General features: G+C 47.8%; 1 protein-coding gene across 1 annotated transcript in view; it reads left to right on the top strand.

Moving 5' to 3' along the window:
• Positions 1-27800, top strand: part of PNO1 (partner of NOB1 homolog) — a 269091-nt gene that overhangs the window by 37416 nt on the left and 203875 nt on the right. The gene's annotated exons all lie outside the window — the stretch shown is intronic.

Below are 27800 nucleotides of genomic sequence, written 5' to 3'. Positions count from 1 at the left end.
CAAGTTAGAACGGTTTGTAGAAGGACAAATTATTCTGACAGGGGCTTTTGATATGGCCTGGGATCAACAAGTCGATAGGAGTAGGGTAGGACAGATATCGCAACAACCCGCCCCACTCAAAAAATAAAAATTAGTATGGGCAACCTATTAATAGATGCTTGGAAAGAAACTCAGCAGGACAATAACGGGTATACATCGGACATTCTAGATGATTGACTGACTATATGTGGGTCTCAGCTACATTGTTAGGACGGATACAGAAGATGTATGTAGGCCCTATAACCTTATCCGACGATGCACCATTAACGCTAGTAATGCTTCAGGAAAATGAAGGGACAAGGTTATGGCAGTGGACATTTCCAGAATATATAATAAAAGATCAGGTACTGGTTGAAGAAATTCTGAGTAAAATTGGGGAATATTTCGAATTAAATGGGAGTCTGGGAACCCGAGAAAGGTGGGTATGGAGTGCTTTTAAAGTGACCATGAGGGAAGAACTTATAGCGAAAAAAGACCAAAGGGAGAAGCAATTAACAGCAGCACAAGTAGAACTGGAAATGCAATTAAAGGTAGTTATGAAGGAGATGTAAAAGAACAAGGGGGTAGTAATACTGAAAAAATACAGATTCTTCAGAGGACAACTAGACTTGCTGCAGATGAGGCGTGCCTAGAGAGCCCTGTTGTATTTAAGACCGTTCCTACATCAAAGCCAATAAGGCCGATTACCTGTTGGCACAACATGTATGACTAAAGGAAGAAGCAAGGACCATTCATACTATTGAAACTGAGCAAGGCAAAATTAGCTCTTCCTCCAAGGAAATAATGGAACCATTTACAAAGTATTATACAGCTTTATATACCTCGGACTTCCAAGCGCAAAAGACATACTTGGAACAATGCTGGTTAAATAGGTTAGAGGAAGGCTACCAGAGTTGGAGGGTGAGATTACTTCAGAGGAAGTTTGGGAAGTGATAAAGTGTCTAACTCTTAACAAGGTCCTGGGACCGAACGGTTTCCCAGCGTTATTCTAGAAGACCTATATAGACTCCAGCGTTGACCTTATTTTTTAATTCTTTCAAGGGGGAGGGTACTATTTCTTCTTCAGTGGAAGAGGCAAAGGTGCTGCTTTTTCCAGAGTCGGGCAAGGACAAGACTCAATGCAGATCCTACAGACCCATAGCTCTCATCAATATAGATGCCAAATTTTATACCAAAATACTAGTGACTAGATTGGGAAGGCTGGTACTGATGCTATTGCATCCAGATCATCAACCAGGGTTTGTTGTAGGCAGGCAAACATTTGACAATGCAATGCAATACAAGACTTGTGAGTTACTTGATCGAGAAAATAAACAAAGGAGGATTAACAGCCGGGGTAAAAACGCTAGATGCCGAGAAGGCGTTCGATCGAGTCGAGTTGTCCTTTCTATTCCTGACAATGGAGGCTATGGCCCTAGATTTCTACAAATGGTAAGGGCGAATTATCAGTCCCCAATCTTAAGACTAGCTATGAAATGGTGATCTCTCGCATGAAGTTCGGGTAACAAGAGGGACCAAACGATGGTGCCCGTTGTCTCTGGTATTATGCGCACTACATCGCGAGCCACTATTGTCAAGAATCTGGGAGGAGAAAATCAAGGGTATTCAATTCGGGGAGAACACAAAGTAATGGCGTTCGTGGATGACCTATTACTGATTGTGATTGATGTGCCGTCTTCTTTTCCAGCTCTAGCAACAGAATTGACACCATTTGGGGAGGTGGCAGGCCTAAAAATCAACATACAAAAATCAGTAATGACATGTCAAGAAAGGAAAATATCAGGAAGGGGGGAAGGGATGGCGATGGCAACCAGTTTGTACTAACGGAACGGGGAATGAGATACCTGGGAATACAATTAACCGGTTCCTTGGAGTCGATTATCTGCCTCCTTTGGAATCAACAATAGCTTTAGATATGCAATTTCTTGACAACTTTGTGGAAGGGAAGATTGTAATCAAAATAATTTCTTTCGGTCGCTACCAATAATGGTCCTCACAGAAATTTTTCAAAACACTAAATTATATTATCTGGGATTATATTTGGAGAGGTAAACCTAGGGTTGCATGGAAGATATTAACGGCATCCGTACAAAAGGGAAGAATGGGGGGGCCCCCAGATTTCAAAACCTATTTTCAAGCGGCTCAGCTGAGAATTATCAGGGAATGGTTTAAAGTGGACAATGGAGTAAATGTGGGTGCGAATGGACAGAATGGTGGTTGGGAAGCCCCTTCAGGAAGTACTTTGGTGTCAAAAACTAGATTGTCCTATCAATATGTACAAAAGTAAAATTACAGCATTGATGGCACATGTTTGGGATGCAGTGGTTAAGTGGTCAGGAATCACTACGTTTCCCCTCTCCCTTTACACCCCTTTTTCGCAATCCTAGTTTACTCCAGGACTAGAACAGAATGCATTTAAGACATGGGAGGAAGCAGGATGCTTGAAGATGGGTGCTATGGTGGAGAGTCAGGCGATCAGAACCTTTCAACAATGCAGACAGGCATTCTCAAACGAAAATTAAGGATTGAGGTATGCTCAACTCTCCCATTTGCTAATGCATTTATTAAGGGATTTTACCCCCCGTCCCCCATTTCAGAAATATATTGCTACTAATCCAGGGGACAGTCATGTGGTTGGGGCATTGTACAACATAATTGGAGAGCATTTAGGTCCAGTGGAATGGGGATACACGAAGCTATAGGCGAAAGATATAGGCATTCCCATAACAGTCAGTCAATGGTTGGTGGTGTGGAAGGGGATCCCAAAATTGATGCGGGCACTTCAGATATGGGAAATGTGGTTTAAGAGAATTGTGCAATGGCACTTACCCACAGAAAATGCATACGTTTTACAAGAATGCTTCAGGGGAATGTTGGCGGGGGATGTAAAGAAATGGGATCGTGAGCCCATATATGGCGGGAGTGTTCTAAAATGAACGTTTTTTGTGGGACTATCAACAATGCAATGAAAGATATTTGGTCCCCAAATGCGGAGCGATATGGGCGAGGCAATGCTGGGTTTGGGTGACATATTGGAGATTCTAACAGCAAAGAATCAAAGGAAAGCTTTTATGATATTAAGTGTTGCCGCTTTGTCACTTATCGCACAAAAATGGAAACAACCTATGGTCCCTACAGAACAAGAGTGGTTAATGAAATTTTGGCATTATGGTTCTTTGGAATGGGTTACATATCTACTAAAAGGTGAACAAAATAAATTTAAGAGACTGTGAGTTGTGTTGGACTTTTTTGCACAAAGACCTTTGTGAGAATTGGTGCCTGCAAAGAATATGGCTCTTGGACTTACTCAACTAATGAACAATTATCTGGTTTTCAAAGGATTGAAATTGTTAATGCGGCAGCTGTCCGGGGGAAGAGTGGGTAATTGGGAGTTTCGGGGGGGGGGACAGAAGGTGGGAAGTTTTTGTTTTGTTATAAGATTGAAAATACTGATAAAAACATGTAAAGAAAAAACATGCAAGTGCAGTACACTGGTGGCAACCAGCAATAACATATTAAAAAATAAAAATAAAAACTGCGAAATAGGCTGGAAGCAACAAAATTGTAGGTTCTTGGCGGCTGATCTACTCGCAGTGAGATTTGAGTTGGATTCCTCTGTGATCCAGGTGCTTTGGATTGTTTGTGGTGGTGCTGAGGGCAGGTCTGGCAAGCTGGGAAAACTGGGCCTAGGACCTTATGGTCCAAACAGAAGCTCCCCTTGTCCCAACTGCCCTTCACAAGGGACACCCGTGGATTATGCATATGGGGAGCGTGAATGGTGAGGGTCACATGGCCGATTGTTTAATGGCCGCTGGCTGGTTTGAGGTAGCTTAGTTGCAGGCAATGTTATGATTTTCCTCGGGTGGCTGGATGGAGGGAGTCTGGGGGCAAGCAGCATGTGGAGACAGCTACATGCACTGTGGAGCTCTCTAGAGCAGTAACGACAGTAGACTGCAACATAGTAAAAGACAAATATGCAGTCAACTTCAGTGCTGCAGCTCCTGTTATTTACTTTCTGTGCCCGTTCACATGTACTAATCAACTAGAAATCAAAATGGTTCATGACTTCACAGCATTGCTTTCTTGCTGTGTATCATATTGAGCCATGTGAACTTGATATTTATTCCAATGATTAACTGGCATGCAGATTATTTGTGCTGGTTGACTAGACAAATTATTAAGATTCCGTTTTAGTTTTACTTATCAAATGTGCATACGTTTTTTTTTTTTTAATATATTTTTATTTTGTTTTAAGTGAAAACAGTACAAACAAACTTGTGTCATTATGTACAATAGGACAATTGACACTTAAAAAAACACAACACTGCACTCCAAAAGATCTTATCAACAGGGTAGTTCTGTATCGACCTGGAGTGGCCGGGTGACTTCCTCCTCCGAGGCAGTAGGTTCTCCTCGTACCCCAAACAGACCAGTGACTAACAACCTCCAGGCTACTAGGTTGCCCACATCCTCCTCCCCGCATTTACTGCATGCCTCTTGCCAGACCATGGTTTCAGCTTCCGCCCATTTTTGCAGATCCCTCCACCACATCTCTATCCTAGGTTTGTAGCATTGCTTCCAGTTCATAGCTATCCTCCGCTTAGCGAGTATATACGCAAGGTCTCTCAGTTTCCCCAGATGTCTGGTGTTCTTCGGTCTGGGGAACCCCCCTAGGAGGCAAGCCCAGGTTGTGTCAATGCTTATCGGGACCCCTTTGTCTGCTAACTTCTGTGACACTTCTCTCCAGAAGACTTCGATTACTGGGCAGGACCAGAACATATGTGTCATGTCCGCGTCCTCCTCGTTACATTTCGGGCATGCCTGCCTGCCCGAGTTCGCAAACTTAGCTATTCTCTTGGGGGTCATATACGCTCTGTGCGTGATGTATAGTTGGATTTGCTGTAATCTAGCATTTCTGGACACTTTTTTATGATATCCCAGAGCCCGTTCCCACATCCCATCAGTCATCTGAGCCCCCACCTCCATTTCCCATTCTAGTCTCAAGTCTATCAAGTCCTTTCCCACCCGGGACATCACCACCTCATACAATCTGGAGATCTCGTGTCCGCCCTCTGATATATCATATATTGTATCAATCAGGGCGTCCGGATCCTCCGCTAACACCGTCTCAGGCCAAGATTTTCGGATAATCCGTACCAACCTGAGGTATGTAACGTATTGGCCCCCATGTAACCCAGTCTCTTCTTCTAGGTCTGCAAAATCCTTGATGGCCCCATCCTGCCATATATCTCCTAACGTGGCCAACCCAACCGATTCCCAGTACATTCTGATCGTTTTCCTAAATTGACCATCCCCCGCAGTCAAGGCGACCAGTGGCACTTGCGGCGAACACGGATCCAGGCTTTCCAGTAGCCGACATGCTCTACGCCACATTTTCCACCCAAGTAACAGCATACCAGGGCGAAGATTTAAGTCTTGTCTAGGGACCCAGATGATCTCCTTCAAATAAAACGGGGTACAATCTGTCCCAACCAACCTGGACTCGGGAGTTTCCTCATCAGAGAGCCACTGTGTAACATATTGCAATTGGCTCGCTACATAATAGGCCTCAAAATGTGGTAATTTAATCCCTCCTTTATCGTAGAAGTTTTGCAGCTTCCACAGCGCCACTCGGTTGCGAGTGCCGTGCCATAGGAAGTCCCTGCACATACTGTCGAGTTTGGTAAAGAACTTCCTAGGTATTAAGTATGGTATGTTGTTGAAGAAATGCAGCAGTCTAGGCAGGACAACCATTTTAAAAATGTGCATACGTTATTAACGGAAGCTGCATCCTCTAATCCTTCTAGATAAGAACATTTTGTAGATATATACCATGTTCTAGTTGGAAGGGATATTCGATCTGAGTAAGTAAATCGGACCAACCTCAAGATGAGCCCACCTGAAATTGAGGGAAAAAGTTTGTGTGTTGTAGCAAGGTTGTGTTGGAAGGGGTGGTGATGGATCCAGTTGCAGCAAGTTTAGTGTTTGTTATAGGGCATATCTGGACTCTGCCCTTTAGGATGGTTGTATTCTTCCAACTGTTGAATTTCCAAATCCGGCAGACTTGCCTGTCTGGGGATTCTGTGACCAAGGAGTGTGATGCTGGAAATGCATGGGAGGCACAGGGCCTCTGTATCCTTGTCCCTTATTGCTTTTTATCGTGTTTTCCGCGCAGGAGTTTATTTGGGACTCTTGGCGGTGCAGCTCTCTTTTGGTTTGGTGAACAGACCCTTGGGGTACCCTTATGGCACCCTTGGGCGGGAGTACAACCCTGTACTCCTAGTGTATGTTTTTGGGCACCTGTGGGTGGCCCACACAGCAGGGTATGGGCTGGTGGCAGCACTGTGCTGAATTGACATGTGCCCTGCGCATCCTCCATTTTGGGATGCCCAGGCCCTGTCCTTGGAATCAGTGGATTTCTGATGGAGACAAGCTGGACCCCGTGGCCTCTTGCCGTCCATCGCCTGTTACCTTGATTTTACTGAAGTCCCAGGAAACCCCGACTCTGTCCCTTCCCCCTGACTAGCTGTTGGGGCGGAAGTTCCATATATGGTAGCGTGGGAAAGTGCCGACCAGACTGGTTGGAGCCTTCCCAACGACCGTATGTTGTGGGTACGCCCGTGGGGTGGTACCTGGGTGAATGGAGTGTGACAAATACCCATTCTGTGTTATGGGTGTCTACTATCTGGTGGTTGACACAATGACTGAGACAGCCCTGCCCGAAACTGGTATGAATGCAGTGTGTAGTGCTGAATGGCAGAGTACTTGTCTGAATGCACTGTGCACCTGATTGGCTGACTGCCTGAATGCCCTTCCGAGTGATTGGTTGCTTGAGGGACCCAGCAGAGTGAATGGGAGACCAATAGTATGTCTGGGGGACTCTCACTGCTAGAAATCGTTCAGAAGCTGAAGTTGATACTTGATGCTTACTCTCGAAGCCGAGCCGGAAGAAGGTGAACCCTTCCATGTAATCTGAAAGCTGCTGTGTCTTGAAGAACTGATCGAAGAGAGGACCTGATAAGCAGACCTCTCACCGAGCTACGAAGGACCATCGTGCACCAGCTGATCTTTGCCAACGCTCCCTGGTAGACAGACCTACGAAAGGCTGCCGATCAGAGAAGGGGACTGCCGAGGAGAACAAAGAGAAGCACCGGACAGCCATCCACTGTCGACGACCGCCGTCACCGACCAGAGCCACCGTGCTCCCCTTTGCACAAGAACATTTGATCCAAGGACTCCTTGTTCATCTTCATCAACCGCTTTCGTCCTGCCGAAGAAAGTCATGGCCGCCGACGACCAAGGAGAATCCGCTGGTGTGTTTCCCGCCACCCGAAGACCACAGACGCAGGACGACTCCACGCCTTTGCTGGGGATCCTCATACAGAACTGTGCCTGACTATAGGGGCTCAGTATTTTGCCAATTGTCTAACCAACTTGTCTTCCTCCTAAATCTGATTGATATTGTTTTGCTGTGTTGATTCGTATGCTATTTGAACTGAATACAGTTGCTGCATTTTAATGGACTCTGAGTAATAGTGGTACCACCTATAACTGTATACATTTACCATTTTAGAATTGTCGGAGCACAAAGTGTATTATCGTGATGGTGTATATAACATTGAACCTTATTTATAAAAAGACTGTTTTAACTAATACAGTGTGTGGACTTTCCTTTGTGGGTGCTTGGGGACTACACTGTCCTTAAGAACCAGTCCGCATTACCTCCTGAGAAGGTAGGCCTTGATTGCTAGACTACATTACCAATAATGGAGAATCTTGGCTGGGGTCCTCTGTGCCGCTCCTCTTCCGTATAGAGAGCAGGAGTACAGACACCCCCTTCTGGTTGCTTTACAAGGAGGAGCGGGGCATAAATGTTTATCTGGAGAGACAGTCAGTTTTGTCGTTCTTGTAGAATGTGACAATCACTGTTGAGGCTTTTCTCTGTTTCGAAAGCGGTGGAGGCTTCCATCAATTTAGGCCTATTAACTATCTGCCATGCTGCTCTCACATGCACTTGTCTTACAGCTCACGTTCATACCTACCTCAAATGTTTACTGTTTAGATTCTATTTGTAAGTGAGGTGAAGTATACCCTATCCATCAACAAGGTTCTGCCCTTGCAAAAAAGCAATTTTTCTCCACGCCTCCACTCGCACTACCCCCCCCCACCCCCCCAGATAGTTTTACATCTCCAATGACTGGCCCTACAACCACAGGGATTTTTGCAATGCACCCCCATTCCGTCCATAGTAGAACTAATCCCATGTTTTGCTACTTTGTCATTTTCCAATGGTCTGATAGTAGTGAAAAAGGGTCAGGAATGCTTCATCATACTCCCCCACCCCCTCTCTAGGGCAATGATATCCCATTGCTGTTCTTCATGGTAGTTTATATATACATTGACTCACATGATCTGCTTTATTGGTTTTCGAAGTGTTCAAGGTGGAACGTTGGTAAGATGAATTGCGTAAAACAATGTTAATTATCATTCTTACACCCTGCAGTTGCTGTGTCTTAACTATATTTAGATTAGTTATTATATTACATTGCACGATTCAAGTGAAAAGAAAGTTGCAAGCTGCTAGCCAGACTTCACTCACACACTAATCTCCATTCTCCCCATGCACATCACACCATTTATTACTCACCTAGAGTGAATTATCGCTCACCAGTGGAGAGTGCAAATACTGTGGGACGTTTCTATTTTTGTTTTAAGCTTAGTTCTATTAGTTTTAATACAACATTCGTAAACGACAACTATGAAAATGCTACTTTCCTGCTCCCTCTTCGGATGCTTGTGGGTACATAGCATGAATCCTTTCTGGAATATAGTGCCATTGCAATGCAACTTTGATCCACATCTCTCTCAGCTGAATGGAGCGATTTAGTTCAGGGATAATTCCCCATAAATATTTCCATTGATCCTTGGGATTGGCTCGCCCAGTGTTTCCCCACCATTTTCTCATGAATTTCCACTGTACCTGCTCTTCTTAATCATTAAGGTGTTTATATAGGTTGGAGACTAAGCTTTTTGACCCTGTGTTTGTAGTAATTAAATGTTAGAACTGTGTCAATTGTCAGGTGGCCGCTTCTTTAATTGTTGGGGAGCTTAGCCAGTGTTTTAGTTGGTTATATTTGAATCTATCTCCCTCCGTCAGGCCTAGGTCTTGGACGCATTCCTCGCACATCTTGAGTAATTGTCCCTGGTACATGTCCCTTATTTTCTGGCAACTCGCTTATTCAGTGAGCGAATTAAGGTATTTGGGACTCTGAAGGGTAATGCTTAAGTATGTTAATTCAAGATTGGTGTGCCGCCAATGATCTTTGTCTGAATGCCAGCAAGACGGAGATCCTTCACATCGACACACCATCACCATCCTTTCCCCTCACTCTCTGGCCGGCCTCCCTTGGCCCTCCTCCTACCCCCCACCTGTGAGGCCTCAGGGTCATCTTTGATCCCACCCTTTCCTTCTCTGCCCAAATCTGAGGTCTCTAAAAAGTCAAATTTCCGACTGCACCTTCTCATAGGTACTCTGCCTTTCCTCTCCTTCCCCCAGAAGCTCATGGTATCCCAAGATCTGGTTCTCTCTAGCTTGGACTATTGTAACAGCCTCTTTCTAAATCTATCTGCGTCTACTCTCCGCCCTCTGCAACTAATCCAGAACAGGACTGCGAGACTTGTCCTTGGCCTCAAGCCCTGGGATCGTATCTCTCCAGCTCTGAAATCTCTCCACTGGCTCCCAGTGGATGCAAGGATTACATTCAAAACCCTCTGCATTGTCCACAAGGCTTTCTGGGGCCTGGGTCCAAAATACCTTCAGCTATCCCTCCGCAAATACCTCCCCTCTCGAGCTCTTCGCTTCTATACCTCGAACTCCCTCAGGGTCAGTTGTTTTTCAAAGAAACGAGCTGGGGGTAGATCTGTCTTCGGCTGGGGCCTCCTTCTGGAACAGCCTCCCTGCCACTCTAAAACTTGAGGAGAACCATCTCTGGTTCCGGAAGCATATCAAGACCATCCTCTTTTCGTCTGCCTTCGCTCCCCTTCTCCCTTGCTGATCCGTTCTCTCTTGGCACCGTGCACCTGGCCACCCTCTGTCCTTCGGGCCCAGGTACCTGCTCATCCTGCCACCCTCCCGCACTGCCTGTGGGCCACCCCTTGCAATGGGGTCTGAATCTGTACCCATACAGCCCCCCCCCCCTTTTTCTTCCTGCACCTATCGGACCTACCCTGTCTGCTGCCTTAAACCTAGCACTTGCAGATTGCTGGCTGCATTACCACTGTTGCCTTTATTATTTGTTATTTATCTGTTTCTCCTCTGCTTCGCACTTTCCACTTCTCCCCCCTTCCATGCACTTCTCCCCTCCCCCATGCACTTGTGCGTTCTCAATAACACTGGGCCTCGTAAGATTGCTGTTCTGTTCCGCTCCCTTGCCTTGTCACGCTCTGAAACACTTGTGTACGAGCGCGATAGAAATAAAAAATCAATCAAATAAATGGGTAATATTACAGTTTTTTTCTGTCAGCCTACTTCATCATGATATCGTGAGTGGGTTCCAGTTCGTCAAGTCTGTTATAATTTTTTCCAGTAGTTGAAGGTAGTTTGCCCCATACATTTGTTATATTATTTTTGTCAGGGTTCTGCCCAAATATGTCATGCCTTTTTCGGCTAGTTTCAGGTGTGTTGTCTGCTCTAGTCTGTTCATTACCTCTGGGTCTTCGGACAAGTTTAATATTTCAGATTTTTGTCTATTTTTAGTCTTGAGATAGCCCCAAATTCCTCCAATACTTTTATTAGGGCCGTTAGTGAGATTTCTGTGTTTGTTACGCTCACCTGGCTCCCGCAGGGGTGTCGAGCTGAACTGGACAGCCACGGCCTCCACCAACGTGATGCGTAGTGCAGAGATGTCTGACTGGACTGGGCCACCTAGCTTCGTCTGCTTGACCTGTAGAAGTAGTCCTGTTTTTTTTTTCTTTTAGGTGGTATATTCTGCGGGTATTGTCGAATGTCTGTCTGGAAGGTATAAAGCCGGATTGGTCCTGCCCTGTTAGTTTCGGTAGGAGGTGAAGCAATCAGTTTGCCTGAATTTTGGCATAAAGTTTTGCATCTAAGTTAATTAGTGCTATTGGTCTGTATGACCCTGGTAATGTCTGATCTTTTCCTTGTTTGTGGCACACTACAAGTTTTGCTTCTTTCATGGTAGGCATGATATATATATATATATTTTTATTGTTTTGAATATATTAAATAAAGTTTTGGGGTCAGATTGTCATTAATTCTTTATAAAAGCTTGCCATATATCTGTCCGGTTCTGGAGCTTTATTTTTTGGTAGGTCTTTCATAGACTTTTGGACCTCTTCCTTCCATCTTTAATTTCTTCCTATAGGGCTGTCTGTTCGACTTCAGTTATCCGTGGAATGGGGAGTTTCGTAAGATATTTCTCCTGATCTGTTTGCGAGGGGTTATCTGATGCATACAATTTCTGGTAGTACTACCTAAGTATTTCTCCGATCTCTTCATTAGTTGTTTCCTGTCCCTCACTATTTCCGAATTTAATGATGGGTTTGTGCCCCCTTATCTTCCTTTAATGGTCTGGCCAAGTGTCTGTTGGCCTTGTTGGCCTTCATAGTGCCACTGTTTCAGATGGAGAAGTGCTTTCTCTGCCTTTTTTTTTTTTTTTTTTTTTTTTTTTTTACATGGGTGCCTCTAGCTGTCCCTGAATATGTCTCGACACCTTTCTTCGTTTTGAATTTGGGGCTTTTGCCATTACCTCCTTGAATATCTCTTTTCCTTACAATTCTTTTTCCCACTGCCTTCTCCGTTTTTCTTTCCCAGACTTTAATGCTATTAGATGCCCCTCCAATGCTGCCTTGAATGCGTCCCACGTTAATTCCTGAGGTACCTTGTCCGATTCATTTTCTCTAAAGTACTGCTCTATTTTGATCTCTTATGATTTTGAATTGTACCAAATCCTAAAGTAGGTCAGCGGGGAATTTCCACTTCTGGAGTCCCCCCACCCTACACCCCCCCCCCCACCCCTCCCTTTGTGTTATCCATTTTCATCTTCAATGGGCCATGATCTGATGGGGATATTGATCCTACCTCTATTCCCTTCACCTTTCTCAGTATCTCTGTAGACACCCAAAAGTAGTCTTTCTGAGACATGGAAGTATGTACATGTGAATAGTCCCCTTTGATTACCCTCCATATGTCGTGAAGGGCCATTATATCCATCTTCCATTTTTAAAGCTTTGGGAAGGGGCTTGGGTTCCTTGTGCATTTTTTCCACTTCTGTCCAGACCCTGGATCCACGCTATGTTGAGGTCACCCGCAACTGTCTCCCTTAGCAAAGGTTTCTTATTCTGATAGTACTCTACTTAGGAAGCTATCCTGCCCTGCATTCAGTGCATACATTGATGCCAGCTTTAACATTTGGCCCCCAATGGCTACGTTTAAGAATAGATATCTTCCCTCTTTGTCCGCAACAAAGTTCTTGACTAGTGCGCCTAGTCTATCGTGAACTGCAATCAACACCCCCACCTTCTTTTCCCCGATATTTGCTTGGTATAGTTGAGAATGTCCTCTAATTTTTTATTTCCATTTGTCTTGTTTACTTGTGTTTCTTGGTACATGAGTATTTAGATTGTTTTTTAAAATGTATTGTTCCCCACACATATCCTATGTTATTCCTTTAGACTGGGGTGTTAAGGCCCTTCACATTGTGCACTAGTAGCTTAAGGTCCTTCATTTTGGATTCCCTGCTTCCTCTACCCTCCCCGCCCTATGCCCTTCTACACCATGTGTATCTCCACTCCCTTACCTCCCTTCCCCAAACCGCCAACTTGTCGACTGTAACTCCCCAACTAAAACTCTTCCCCAATCCCTGAGGAGGGGTCCCGGTTCCTATGAACGTTCGTGCCTGTACCTTATGTCTTCCCAGAGAAATTGTCGTGGGGGCTACTACACCCCACTAGGGATTCAAAGATACACCCCCCCTCCATCCCTGTGGGCCGCGCTCTTGGGTTACATGTCATTGTCTTACCCTTTCTTCAGGGTATCTTAAATCCTTTACTCCTTCCTTTTATTTCTCATCCAGGGTTCTTTGGTTTTGGGTTCTGTTACCCCCTTCACATTTTGGTTCCACTACTTCCCTTCTTTGGCGCTGTTGTCCATCCCAGCGGTTTCCTGCTTCTTCCCTCATGTCTGTGTCTGTCCTCTGTGCACTCTCCACTCCCCCTCCCCCCTTTGCAGGTTTAGAATGTGTTCTCCTTACTCACATGTCGTTATCCTGTGAGTCTGTCCCTCCCAAGTGAAGAGTAGGCCGAAGGGAAATGTCTATTTCTAATACTTGTTAATCTGCTTAGAATCACATGCTGTGTAAATGGTCCGACATCCAGTGGTAGCCGCAGAGTATTGCATCTTGCCTTTCAGGGACCAAAAGGGGACGTCAGCACAGGCGAGCCTGTAACACGATCACTATCATGACGTGTAGTGTACCCAAAATCCCTCACGTGCCGAGGTCCCGCAGATTGTTTTTTTCCACCCAGAGTACTGGTCGCCTTATTGCGGAGCTCTTTCATAAGACTATCACTTTGTCTATTGACTTTGCCGACTATCTCATTGTCATTTCGACGGTGGTTCCTGCACTATGCCGAAGACTGCGGTGGACTTTCAACGCCTAAGATCCGGCGGGACCTCTGGCCGGCCTACACAGTAGGGAGAGTGGGGTCGGGGTGGCCATATCCTTTCAGCTATGTCTCTCCTCTTCCCCCTCTTTGCCCTCTAGGTCTGGTCATCACCTTTATTGCCTTTCGCTATAAAAAGGACACCATTTAGGTTTTGCCCCTCTTGCAGAGCCAGATATCCTTGGAAGGACGAGCACGCAAAGTGCAATAATTGTCTACCCCTTGACCACGACGAAGCGCGGTGCGCGGCCTCTAAACTCCTGCCCCCTAAAACACTTAAGGAGCACCACGTTAAGCGGTGGGTGGCCTACGGCATGTCACGGGCTGGGTCTTCTTCCGCCGCTGCACCTGCCGAAGTGACAGGGGTACTAGTGATGACCAGGCATTCGTGTCGGGTGCCATCGACCTCACGACGGCCACTCCTAGGTCTGCCACGCCTGTCCCTGCTAGGCCTGACGCATGTCACGCTATGGGGATAACACCCGGCGACAGGGGCGTACAAGCTCGAAGCCACACTAAACACACAACCCCAACCCCGATTTCGACGGTACCATCGAAACGGGCGAAAGCGCCAACAGGACCGCTGAAAATTTCGACGGGATCCTTGGATCTTGAAGATCAACAGTCTTTCCCGCATCCGCAGCAGCATCTTGCAACGGGGCCTTTGAAACCAAAGGGTGCTACCTCCAAAACCCATCCAGCCGTCGAAGCGCGCTTAGCTAACGCTCCGAAGGCTCCGGTAGGAGAAAAATCTACCACTGGGCCTCCTAGTCAACCGACGCATCGCCCGCTTTGCTGCACATCTCTGAAAGCATTGCTAGGATTGCTTCGGCAGTGGGGCTGAAGGAGAGGTCTAAAGAGACGACAAAGCGCAAGGAGTGGTGCGCAGACACCTCGAAAGATGCGTCACAGCGCCACAATGCTCGCAAGGACTACGTGGAGAGTCCGGTGCCTTTTTGCTAGCTCTATTGGAGACAAACGTGGGTGCCATAGGGAGGAAAATGAATATTTTCCACCCTTAGACCCTTCTGGCTCATCTAGATGGACCAGAGAAAAATTCAAAGGCTGTATGGATAGGTTGGAGAAGTTTTCTTGCTTTCAGAGCAACCTACCCCCAAGAGACCTCGGCAGGACCCTCCCTCTGTGCCTGCTTCTAATTTTCTAAGAAATGTAGGACCTTCTCAGGTGGATTACACTTCCATCCTCCCCGAAGACGAGATCCAGATGGACGCGTATCAGGACAATTATTATGAGGAGGAGGATACGAACTTCCTACAAAACTACACTGTGGGTGACCAGGTGGATCCCACGGGAGACTTCGAGGACAGTGGGCACTCCCTACCCAGGACCAGGACCCTGATGTCCTATGTTTGGATTCCCCTCCCTCTACTACGGCCTGCCAGGCTTCCCCAGTGGACGATCAGATAGCGTTCAACGTCATCTTGAGGAAGGCAGCTGAATATTTTCAAATAGCCACCCAGGAGGCTTTACCTGAACAGGACTTTACGGAGGCTATCCTCAAATAAAAGTCCCCCTCCAGCCAAGCCATACCTCTTCTGATTTTCATTAAGAGGAGATTGGCTCCTTCCTTGATCACAGCCCAGACTAGAGCAGTAGACCTGCAGGTGGAGAAATTATTTCGCTCATCGCTTACTGGCCCTACATACATTAAGGGCCATGCCACCCCCGATTCACTAGTGGTTACCACCACCCAAAAATGGGCGGGGGGGGTAGCCCTTGCTACAGGAGAGGCGCCTCCTGATAAGGAGTTAAAAAGGCTGTACGCCTTGGGTAAACTATTCACCACAGCAGCTGCCTTTTATCCACGCGCATGGAAAACAGTACGTTGCTTGCCAGTTATGCCGATGCGCATTGGAATCTACTGCAGGAAGGTCTCCAAGAGGTGCCTGAGCTCGCTAGAACCAAATTACTTGCCATCGTGACCAAGGGCAGGTAGGTCAACCAGAACGTACTGAAAAACCTGTATAATACGGGAAATAACTGGAACGCAGGACAAGCATCCCGCACCCCTGCCAACTATCCAGCCAAGGGACAGCGGCACGGGGAAAGGTAGAGGCAGAGGCCCAAACTCCAGGGGAGCCACAGCCTCTGGTTATAGATGACCTACGGATCCAGGTCCCCTCCCATTCCACCCCTGTTGCGGGGCGCTTAACATTTTTCCTTTCAGCATGGGAGGGGATAACGTCAGACCAGTGGGTTCTCAAGACGTTCGCCCACGGGTACTGACCACCACAATTCAGAACGCCCAAGCACGACGCCTGACACCAGACCATCTGCGAATCCTGATACAAGAGGTGGAAGCACTTCTGGAAAAGGACGCCATAGAAGCCATCTCTATTCTTCAGGTAAACCAGGGTATTTATTCAGTGTACTTCCTTGTACCCAAAAAGGGACCTCACCATGCGCCCTGTTTTAGACTTGCAGATAAATTTGTCAAACCTCAAAAGTTTCGTATGGTAACTCTCCAGGAAGTAATCCCAGGATTACATGGCGACACTGGACATGAAAGATGTATACTTTCATATTTCAATGTTGCCAGCGCACAGAAAATATTTAAGGTTTGTGGTAGAGGACAAGCACTATCATTTCAAAGTCCTCCCCTTCGGCATTGCCTTGGCACCAAGGGTGTTTACAAAGGTTCTGGCAGTAGCGGCAGCACACCTGTGCAGACTATCCAGGCTGGCTCATAACAGGGGACTCTTACGAAACATGCCTATTGAACACTCAGAAGATAATAGACCTCTTATTCAGTCTGGGATTCTCCATCAACGAAAAGAAATCCAGCTTAGACCCCAGTCAAGTCAAATAGTTTCTGGGGGCTCTAATTTGGACTAACGACAGCCTCGTCTTCCCCTCAGATAGGGTTCAGAACATGCTGTTTCAGATCCCTCAATATGTAGCCAGTCGGGAAGTGACGGTACACATGGCCATGCGACTGCTAGGAATGATGGCGTCATGCATTTATTTAGTTCCTCGCGCACGGCTGCGCATGCGTCCCATGCAAGAGTGGCTCCACAGCCAGTGGTGTCCGGCCAGCGGACAATGGGAAGATCTGCTAGTTGTCTCGCCAGCCCTCGTTCTCTCTCTGCAGTGGTGGTCGAGGGGAAATACTCTTTAAGGGGAAGACCTTCACCACTCCTGCAGTAGAAGCCACTCTCACAACAGACGCGTCTTTCACGGGGTGGTGGGCTCCTCTGCTACAGCAGACAGAACATGGAGTGTGGTCCCCACAAGTAGCATCCAACCACATAAACCTGTTAGAGCTATTAGCAGTATTCAAAGCACTGAAGGCCTTTCAGACACCACTACAGCCATGTATTACCTAAACAAACAGGGGGCACCCTCTCCAGGGCTATCCAAGCTGTCCCAGAACATTTGGATGTAGGCTCCCAAACACAAGATGTTCCTGCTGTCCCAACACGTTCCTGGCAAACTCAACCTTCTAGCGGACGTCCTGAGCAGCAATGTCCCACTAAGAGTATGAATGATGTCTACACGAAGACATCGTCTCCAACATCTTCGCAGATTGGGGCTTTCCAGAGATAGACTTGTTCGTCACTCAGGAGAACGCCCAATGCCAAGACTACGCCTCCAGGTACCGCCAAAACCGCTCCAAGGGGAACGGACTCTGGATAACATGGTCAGGGAAATGTGTTTACGCTGAAACTCCCCTATTCAACATGATTGTGCACAAGATGCACCAGGAACCAGTCACCATTATATTGGTGGCCCCCATGTAGGCCCGCCAACCCTGGTTCTCTCATCTGATGGAGATCTCCGTCTCCCCTCCTGTGAAGTAGCCCTGCCCGTACAACATTCCTCAGGACAGTGGGGAAACACTACACCCATGCCCACAAACTCTGAATTTAGCGGCCTGGCTGCTGAGGTCAGAGTTCGGACACCTTCAACTTCCTCCGAGATGGATGGACATACTTGGGGAAGCTAGGAAACCTAACACCCGGTATTGCTAATCCAGCAAATGGAACTGCTTTGTCATCTGTTGCAATACCAAGTACATCAACCTGATTGACTGTTCTCCTACTCACATTGTGTTGTACCTGACCGACTTGTTAGATTCAGGATTGGTGTTTAATTCCCTAAAGGGTCACCTAGCTGCTCTCAGCCTACACTACGTCACAACAGAAGGTGTCGTGGTGGAAGATACCTGTTATCAAGGCTTTTATGGAAGGGGTTAAGAGAATTAATCCCCCATTTCTAACCCAGCTCCCGGATGGGATCTAAATGTGGTATTGACCAGACAAATGGGGTCTCCCTTTGAACCAATGCATAAAGCATGTCTAAAAGACCTTACTTATAAGACAGCCTTCCTAGTGGCTATCACTTCTATTAGAAGGGTTAGTGAACTAAAGGCTCTTTCTGTTCTAGACCCTTTTGTTAAGTCCACAGGGATAAGGTGGTTCTGCGCTCTCAGCCCGTTTTGCGCCTAAATTTAATTCGAAGTTCCATGTGAACCAATCAATCAAACTACCCACTTTCTTCCAGAATCCCACTAGCATGGCCGAAAGAAGCCTACACACACTAGATGTGCGCATGGCAATCATGTTTTATCTGGAAAGAACGAAACCACTGACAAAGACAAACCAGTTTTTCATTTTAGTAGCAGCTGGTAGAGAACGGGATCCTGTCTCTAAATCCGCTATCTCCAAGGTGTATTGTCAAATGCATCACTGTTATACTCTTGTGAAGAGAGAACTGCCCTTCAAGCCTAGAGCACACTCTACTCTGGGCACTGGGGCTTCCATAGCATTCATTGCAAATGTTCCCCTTGAGTCCATTTGCAAAGCAGCAACCTGGAGTGCTGTACACACCTTTACAAAACACTATTGCCTAGACACTCACTCTAGATCTGATTCTCAGGTGGGACAAGCAGTATTAAGACATATTTTCACTACTGTTCCTTCTCATAACCCACCTCCAACTCTGGGTACTGCTCGCTAGTCTACGCACAGCATGTGATTCTAAGCAGATTAACAAGCATCAGAAAACCTACATTACTCACCGTAATAGCATTTCTGATGATTGTATCTGCTTAGATTCACATGCGCCCACCCTGCCTCCCCGCTCGGGTGGAAGGAACATAGACTTCTTACTACTTTCTTTATGTGCTCACTCACAATAGCCTTGGACTCTTTCATGGCAGGCAAAATACAATCAGAGGGACCTCGGCGCGTGAGGGATTTTGGGTACACTTCACGTCACAATAGGGAAAGTGTTACAGACATGCATATGCCGACGTTCCCTTTCGGTCCCCGAAAGACCAGATGCAATACTCCGCGGATACCACTGGATGTCTGACCATATGCACAACATGTGAATCTAAGCAGATACAACCAGAAATGCTATTACGGTGAGTAATGCAGGTCTTATATATTATCTGTTTCTGCGCTAGGAATTTCACTACTGGCCCATCTTTCTCCTTTTTTTTTTTTTGGAGCGTGATTTGTACAAGGTGCTCCTAGAGGAAGACCTTTGTATCTGTTGATTTGCACCTGGCCCCCGCTCCTTTTATTCCATAGGATCTGTTAATTCTGGGTGTATGTCACTGCCACCATGACATCTTTCGGGCTTGCGCCAGGCTCTCCCATCCTTTTTGGTCCTACTCAATGGATTCTCTCCACTAGGACTTGCTCCTCCTTGTCAGTCGCCATTACATCTGCAAAGAGTTGTTGTTCTATCCCTTTTGGGTCTTTGTGGTTTTCTAGGTCCTCGCTTTGCATTTCCGAATTGTGTGACGGGTGTGTGAGGTGATCTAGTGTTTCATTGTTTTTTGCATTTCTTCTAGATTCTGAGCAACTTTCTTTAGTGTCTGTTCTTTCCTCCAGTTTTGGCAAATCTATTTTCAGCTCTTGTAGCAACTGTTTGATTTTGACTTTCAATGTTTCAAATTGGGTATGAAAGGAGGAAATTAGTTGATTTTGAAATTCCCCAAAACAGTTCTGCAGGTCTTCCTTGCTTGCCATTGTGCCTTCTTTGGGTGTCTGTGAGGGTTGGCTTTGAATGGTGTCTCCTGGTTGTTTGCTTTCCTTTGTGTGCTTGATAATGCTGCCTTTGCCCTGGTTTTGGACATGTGGGGGCTGTTTGGGCCTCTTCTGGTGTGCCCCTACTGTGTTCGTGGAGGTTCCTACCTTACGCTTGCATTGCCGGGGCTAATCTGTCTTCCTATCTTGTCCCTTATTTGTGTTGCCTTCCTCAGTCTTCTTGCCGGTCCGGGTTGGGAGTGTGTGTGTGTGTGTGTGTGTGTGTGTTTTTTTTTTATTTTTTTATTTATTTATTTATTTTCTCCTTCTTATTGGGCCTCCTGTGTTTCGTTCCTCTGGGCTGCTTTGTCTCCCCCTGCTTTAATAAGGGGGTGGGGAGGGGGGTGAGCCTCCCCTTCCGCCCTCTGCTGCTTGAATGGTTCCCCTTCTTGCGTTGTGTTATGCTTTGCAACTTCCAGATGGCTCCTGCTGCTCTTGGCTATTCAATCCGGTGGCTTCCACCCAGATTTTTCTTTCTATGGGGATTGAGTTAAATCTCCCTGTGCCCTGTGTGTTCTCGGGACCAGGGTCCTGTCTGCCTGGCTTCACTCCTCTCCCCCCTTCCTTGTTTCTGTGTGCCTGGGCCCCAGGCTCTATTTCTCCTGCCCGTGTACACTTGCTGCTTTTCTGTCCCTTGGGGTCTGGCGTGCTGCTGTTTCTGCTTCCCCACTCACCTGTAGTTCTGTTCCGATGGTCGCCGCGTGATCTAGTTTTGTGTGTGGTCGGCTGGGGATTTCCTGCTTACACCATGCCTGCTTCCGGGTGTCTCCTCTGCCGGCTCTTGGTTGTCCCCTGGGACTCGCATACAAATGGCTCCTGTTTTTTGGCTCGTATTGGGATGCTTTGCTGCCGCCTATCGCAGCGTCCCTCATCGGCTGAAGGTGAAGTCTTCAAGTGGCACCACTGCGTTTTATTTGCTCCTCTGCGGGGTTCCTTATACCGTCCTCACCTTGTCACCTTGTGTGTGTAGGAGTAGGAGTTGTGCACGCCACATAGCATTGTTTTCTGTTTAATTGTGGCCCGATTGGGGGGACACACACACACACAACACACACACACCCCTCCCCCCCCCCCATTTTGGAATGTCTGCCGTTTCTATTATAATTTTTTTTTACGTGTTTTTATTGCATTTCGTAACACAGCGACATCCGTCCCAAACCCTTTCCTTCTCTCTCCCGCACCCCTCCCACCCCACCGGAAGGTCTCAGTTCTCATGTCCGCATATGCAAAGGCATTCGTTGGAGCCTAAGAGAACATGTCTAGGATTCTTATTTTATGTGGGCACCATTGTTCCATGTAGTTGTTCTGAAGATATTCCAGAGCCGTCCCCCAGTCAGTTCTAAATTTCTGCCGGTCTCCTTGTATGTTATGTGATGATCTCCATCGCTATGTGAGACCAAACTCTTTGTAGCCATTCGAACATTGTAGGGGGCGTTTTTTGCTTCCATTTTTTAGCTATGGCTTGCCAGGCTGCCGTTAAGAGGCCCATGAAGTTCCTCTTCTATGTCATTGTCAGTGGTTTTTTTTATCGCGGGGGGGGGGGGGTTCCACAGACCACACATCCACACCTCCTCTCCTAACTGATCCGTTCCCTTGAACATTCTCTGCATTTGTGTTTTCACGTCTTCCCTAAATTGCTGGAGATTCAGACAGTCCCACTAGATATGTCTCCAGTTGGCTTCTGCCCTGCACTCCAGCACTTGTTCTGGGTGGTTTTGTACATTTTATGTAGTCTTTCTGGGGTGTAGTGCCATTGTACCAGGATCTTTGTCCACATTTCCCTTGTCTGGCCTACTCTAGTTAGTTTGGGAATGGCCTGCCATATGTATTCCCACTGGCCTTTTGTAACATTGCCCCCGAGTGTGTTGTCCCATCTCTTCATGTAGTGCCATTTTATCTCTTCGGTTTGGATATTGAGGAATTTGTAGACATCGGAGACCACCTTCTTCGTCCCCCCGCGTGTGTCATGACGTATGTTTCAAACGATGTTAGTGTTCTTGACACTGCTGTAGTGTTCCGTGGGGAGGACAGCCAGTGGTGAAGTTGTTCATATTTGTATCGGTCCTTTGCGGTGAGGCCGAATTGTGCTTGGCACTCTGCGAAGGTTCTGATGTCCTGGTCTCGAAACATGTCGCCTACCATTGTGCAGTCCGCCTCTTCCCATTTTTGGTATGCCTCTTTCTCCATGCCATGCTGGAATTCCGGATTATTGAACAATGGAATGAAGGGGGCCGGATCAATTGTCGCTGTTTTCATTTTGGGTTGCCCTGTTCCAAATCTCCAGTGTTGCATTTATTACTTCGCTTATTTGTACGTTCGGGTGTTGTCTGTGTTCTTTTTTGGTCCATAGAAGGTGTCGTAGTCTGGTCGTGGCCACTGCTTTATCCTGGGCAACCCAAAGTTTCTGGGAAGAGTCCAGCATCTATTCTTTCAAGACCCACAGCTGGGCCGCCTCGTGATATTTACCAAAATGGGGGAGGGTCAGGCCACAATCCATTCTCTGTGCCGTAAGGACCTTGTTGGTTAGTCTGGGAGTCTTTTTTTTTCCACCAAATATACACCGAAACTGTTTTGGTCAGTGCTTTGAAGGAGGAAGCTGGCAGTCTGATGGGGAGCGCCTAAAAACTGTACATCATTTTAGGCAGTATGGTCATTTTTATCGCTGTGATGGCCCCACCACGAGATTGACAGAGGATTCCACCTTTCCAAGTCTCTTTTGGTCCTTTCTAGAAGTTGGGGGTAGTTCCCTCCATAAAGTTCATTTAGCCTACTGGTCAGAGTGACGCCAAGGTATTTGACCCCTTTTGCTGCCACTTTCAGTTGTAGCACTGCCGCTTGCCTTTGGATGTCGTGTCTGTTTCCGGCCAGAATCATGATTTCGGACTTTTGTCTGACTTTCAGCCCTGATGTGGTTCCATATGCCTCCATTTCCTGTAGGAGAAGTGGTAGTGCGCCCAGCAGGTCAGTTAGGGCCACCAGCATATCATCTGTGTATGCTGTGTTATTGTGAAAGGTGTCCACCAACTCCCCATATGACTATGCCTTTTGATGTCTGGGGCGTCTTATTCACGCCAGGAGAGGCTCTAGGAATATTGCGTATAACAGTAGCGACGGGGCACCCCCGTTAGGTTCCCCTTCCTATCCTGACTGTGCCCGACAGTTTGCAATTTACTGCTACTCGCGCATTAGATGAATTATAATTGGCCCAAATCATATTGATTTCCTCCCCAGACCCATTTTCTCCAAGATTCGAAATAGTAGGGACCACGCCACGTGGTTAAATGCTTTTTCAGCATCCAGTCCTAGTAGTATGGCCGGTGTTTGGGCATTCCCTATCTTTTCGATCAGGTGGGTTATCCTTATGTTGTCGTGTGTCTGCCTGTTGGGGATAAATCCTGACTGGTCCTGGTGGATCAGCTTCGGGAGGACCTGTGACAGTCTATTGGCTATGATTTTGGTGTAGAATTTTGCATCCAGGTTTATTGGGGCAATTGGGTGGTATGCGCTCGGTAGCTCCGGGTCTTTTTCCTGCTTGTGGAGAACTAGGATCTTCGCCTCGTTCATGGACTGTTTTATGTTGCTGTTCTGCTAAAACCTGTTGAATAGTTCTGTCAGGATTGGCAGGTAAGCTTTCTTATACATCTTGTAAAGATTTGTAGTGAAGCCGTCCGGGCCTGGGGCTTTGTTGGTGGGCAGTTCCCGAATTGCTCTGGATACCTCCTCTACCGGAGGAGGTATCCAAATTGCTCTGGATACCTCCTCTACTGGGCTGTCTAATTTTGTTCTTCCGTGATTGATGGGAGAGTGACCCCTTCTAGATAGTTTGTTCCACCTGGCTGGCACTGTCTGAGGTGTATATAGGTTTAGGTAAAATGTTCTGAATATTTCTCCATTGTCTGTCTTTGGGGTCCTCGTTTGTCCGTGTGTCCTTCAGCGCTTTGACTGTTTGATTCTGTTTCCCTTTAAGCTGTCTGGCCAGGAGCCTGTCTGCCTTAATCGCTTTCATATAGTACCATGTTTCAGGTGGAGCAGGCTCCTCTCTGCTCTTTTGTTGCGGATGGATTACAGTTGCCCCTGAATGTGTCTTAAGGCTCTCTTCAGTTGCAAAAACTTGTTTTGGATCATTTCAGCCTGGACCTCTTCCAACTTGGACTCCAGTTCGGCTTCCCATTGCTGAGTCTGTTTATCCCTCTGTGCTTTCAGAGCTATCGGGTATCCGCGTGTCACTGCTTTGAAGGCCTACCAGAGTGTGGTTGTTCGCAAATTAGTCTGCTATATGCTCACTAATCGATTCCCGCATGACCGGGTCTTGTATTATTTCCACCAGTAGTCTCTTTCTCCACAGCCCCGTCTGTTGGCGGGCCAAAAGGACGGGCACTCACAGAGACGTGTGGTCATTGAGCGAGATTGGACTTGTCTCTGCTTGTTGAATCCTCCCTAGGAGACCCAAAGGTAAACGATTCTGGAGTTGTGAACATGCAAGATGTGCATGTACCCTCCTTGAACCCCCACCATGTATCTTCCAGTGCCATCTTCCCCATGCTCCGCTTCAGGGCCTTCAACGGCGTGCCTTGCCCCGATGGTCTGATGTTCGAGCGATCTACCTTGAGGTCCCATGCCATGTTGAAGACCCCGCCTAGCACCACCTCTGCCTTCACAAAGGGATCTAGCTTATCCATGTAGTCCCTTATGAAGCAGTCTTGACCCGTTTTAGGGGTGTAGATCGTTGCTAGTGTTAGGGGGTATCAGTCTATGTGGATGTTTACAAATAAGAATCTCCCTTGTTTATCCGCCCGAAGGTCGTGGATTTGCAGGTTTAGCGATTTGTGGAATGCATCGGGTCCCCTCCCTGCCCCCTTTTCTCCTGCTCGTATCTCTTCAAACAAAGCATTCCCAGGGTCTTGTCGCTTTATGTGGGTTTCCTGGAACATTATGATGTCATATTTCTCTGTGTGCAGAAAGCATTTTTAGCCCGTTCTTTTCCTGCTAGAGCAGTTCTCTGTTTGAGTCTCTTGGGTCCTCATATGTGGTATGTATTTTCTTCCAGTTCCAAGTCCCAGCCCACCCCCCCAACCACTCCCCCTACCCACCCTTGTCGTACCTTTTGGCATTCTTTAACTTGCCGTCCACCCCCCACCGTCCCCCATAACTGCCCTGAGGAGGGCTTTGGGCCCTATGATCACTCAGGCGTATAGCCTTCTGCACCATGCCCTATAAGAACTCTGGGATAATAACTTGTGGGAAGTCTTAAACCCCACTGAGGATCCTCTGAAGATTCCCAGTCCGACTCCCAGCACTGGCCGTTCCTTAGTGTCGGTTGATCGGGCCATATCCGTAACCCTTTGGCTCGATATCCCCATGCCCTGGAAGGGCTTCTTCTTGCGATCTAGCTGCAGTGATCCGGTTGCAGTGTTTACTTTTACTTCCTTTTGGGGCATCTGGATCTCTTGTTTATGGTTTTCCATTCCCAGGGACTTCTCCGCCTGTTGGGGGGGGGGGCATCCCTCTACTACTGCCTTGGTTGCTTTCCTGATCTTGTAGGTTCATTATGTGCAGCCCTTCCTCGCATGTGGAAATTCTCTGTTGCTTCCCTTCCCACGTGAAAAGCAATCCATTTGTATCTGACTTGCTTCGCCACCAATTCTTTAATTACCGGGGCCATCTCCCGGTGTTTTTGGAGCGTTACTTGCGCCAGGTCTTGATAAAGGCATACGTCCACCCCGTTCATCCTGATCTGGTCCAGCGTCCTGGCTTTGCGAAGTATTTGCTCCTTTTGGGTATATGACGTCATTGCTACCAAGACATCCCGGGGGCGGGCGCCCGGCTCACCGACTCTTCGTGGGCCTACCGTGTGTATTCTGTCTATTGGGACCTCCAGAGTCCTTGTCTGCGAGAAGGTCCCCGAAGACTTGCTGCACTGCTGTTTTGAGGTCTTTATTTTCAACTGATTCCACCATATTTTTTATCCTTGTATTTGATTTCCGGGAGCAGTTTTCTAAGTCATCCCGTTGGAGCTCTAAGTTGTGGGTCAGACGCACTAGCCGCTCCGGAGTCTCTGCGTGTTGCTGCTCTTCCTCATCCTGGTTTTGGACGTTTTTTTTCTTCCAGGGTGTCCGTTCTTTCACCTATATTCCCTATTTCCGTCTTCAGCTCCTGTATGCCTGTTTCATTACATCCTTCATTGTTTCGAATTGCATTTGCATGGAGGCCATGAACTGTTCTTGGAATTCTCTGAACTATGTTCTCATCTTCTTTTGTGGCCATCTCCTCACTCTCGGTACCTGGGCTCGTCTCTGCGGCATTTCCTTTTTGCGATCTAACCTTTGTGAGTGTCTGTGGGTCTGATCCCCAGAGTTGCACCAGGTTCTGCTCTTGCTTTGATTTTGTATTTGATGCTTGGGTCTCTGTTTGTCGTCCCCTGGATTTGACATGTGTGTCACTGTAGTTTGGGCCGCCTATATATCCGAGTTTGTGGGGCCCGGGATCCCAGGGTCCTTGCCTGCCCAGTATTGGTAGCGCTGTGCCTGACCAGTCTATGGAGGGGGTGTGCGGCCACCCCTGTGTTCGTCGGCGCTTTGCGGTTTCTGCTTCACCAGGTCTTACTATCTGAGCTTGGGGTCAGTAGAATCCTAGTATTCACCAATGTCCCCGTGTGGTGCTTCCATTGATTAGGTCTGGGCGGGTCCTTGGCAACCCTATTTCCTTTGTTTCATCTATCTGATATGAGGGTCTGACTGGCCTCCTGCTTTTGGTGTGGCCTAGGTGGCATGGGGGCCCGTTGGAGGAGCACCTTGATGCTTCTCTTCCCCGTTGGATGTTACGGATGGGTACTCTCCGCTGATACTGGGGCCTGGGTTTAGTCACCGCACAGGCAGTTGGGTCCTGCGTGTTCCTCCCCTCCCCCCGCCGGGTTGGAGCGTGGGGTGCCACCCGTAGCATGTGCTGGAGGTTTGATGGGTGGGGGGGCTGTCCACTCTTTCTGGGGCTTTCTTACCAAGCTTGCTTGTAGCGGCAAAAGGGAGCGCTTGTGTCAGGTCCTTCTCCCCTCAAAATTTCCAGCCCCTCGGATGGAGGGAGACTTTCTTTGCTCTGTGGCGGCTGGTGGAGCGGCCGAACGGGGCCACTGCCTTTTGCCTCCGTTCCGGAGCTTCCTTAGAGTATCCACTGTGTCTGCTTTGGATGGGGTCATGGGTGTCTTCCTATTATGCCAGTGGATTCTCCCGGCTGGGGAGTTCTAGCTTCGTTCTCTGCCTCCAATGCACTGGCTGGGCTGCGGATTTGTTGCTGTCGCCACCCTGTTGGAGTTCGTGTCGCAGGGTGGGCATCTAGGCCTGAGTGTGGGTGGTGGTGATGGCGTCTCATCCTCTCTCTGTAGATCGGAGCAAGTGGTCAGCTCTCCCCGCCGCTGGGTCGTCTCCGCTGCTGAACTGTCCCTGGGTGGCACTCGGGGCTCTTGAAGCGGTTTTGTGTCTATTGCGCTCCGGCCTTCGCTTTCCTCTGTTTGGTGCTGGGTAAGGGGCTGCTGGCGCTCATAGTGGACCCCGAGATGCGGGGCACCTGGGAACCGGTCTCCAGTCCGGCCCTCAGTGTTTCTCCTCTGGGTCCCAACTGTCCCCGCCTGCCCTGGTGGGGTCGCCCGCTGCTCATTGGGGTCTCCCCCGTCCGGCTTCTTCCCCTCTGCTGCAATCCGCCTCCTCCACTGTTTGGGGGCCTCGGCCCTGGTTGTTGCCGGGAGAGGCAGGCTCCCGGGCAGCAGTGTTAGTGGTTGCCGCCCCAATTCGGTACGCGGCTGGCGGTCCTCTCCGGACTCTCCTGTGGTGTTAACCGATCAGCGTACCCTCTTGAGCCCTCTGCTTAAGTACTGGGGATGCAACGGTGCCGATGATCCGCTTTGCTGATGGGCTTTAATGTCGCGGCCCGGAGCTGGGAGACGGCGCTGCACTCGAGCACGTCTACTCGGCTCGGCCGCCATCTTGGAATCCTGACGTTTCTATTTTAAGATGAAAACAATGCTATTTT

This window comes from Ambystoma mexicanum, chromosome 4q (genome assembly GCF_040938575.1).
Source record: "Ambystoma mexicanum isolate Mex_15411 chromosome 4q, UKY_AmexF1_1, whole genome shotgun sequence".
Taxonomy (NCBI): Eukaryota; Metazoa; Chordata; class Amphibia; order Caudata; family Ambystomatidae; genus Ambystoma; species Ambystoma mexicanum.
The sequence above is the reverse complement of the archived record's forward strand: the minus strand, read 5'-3'. Positions and strand labels throughout refer to the sequence as shown.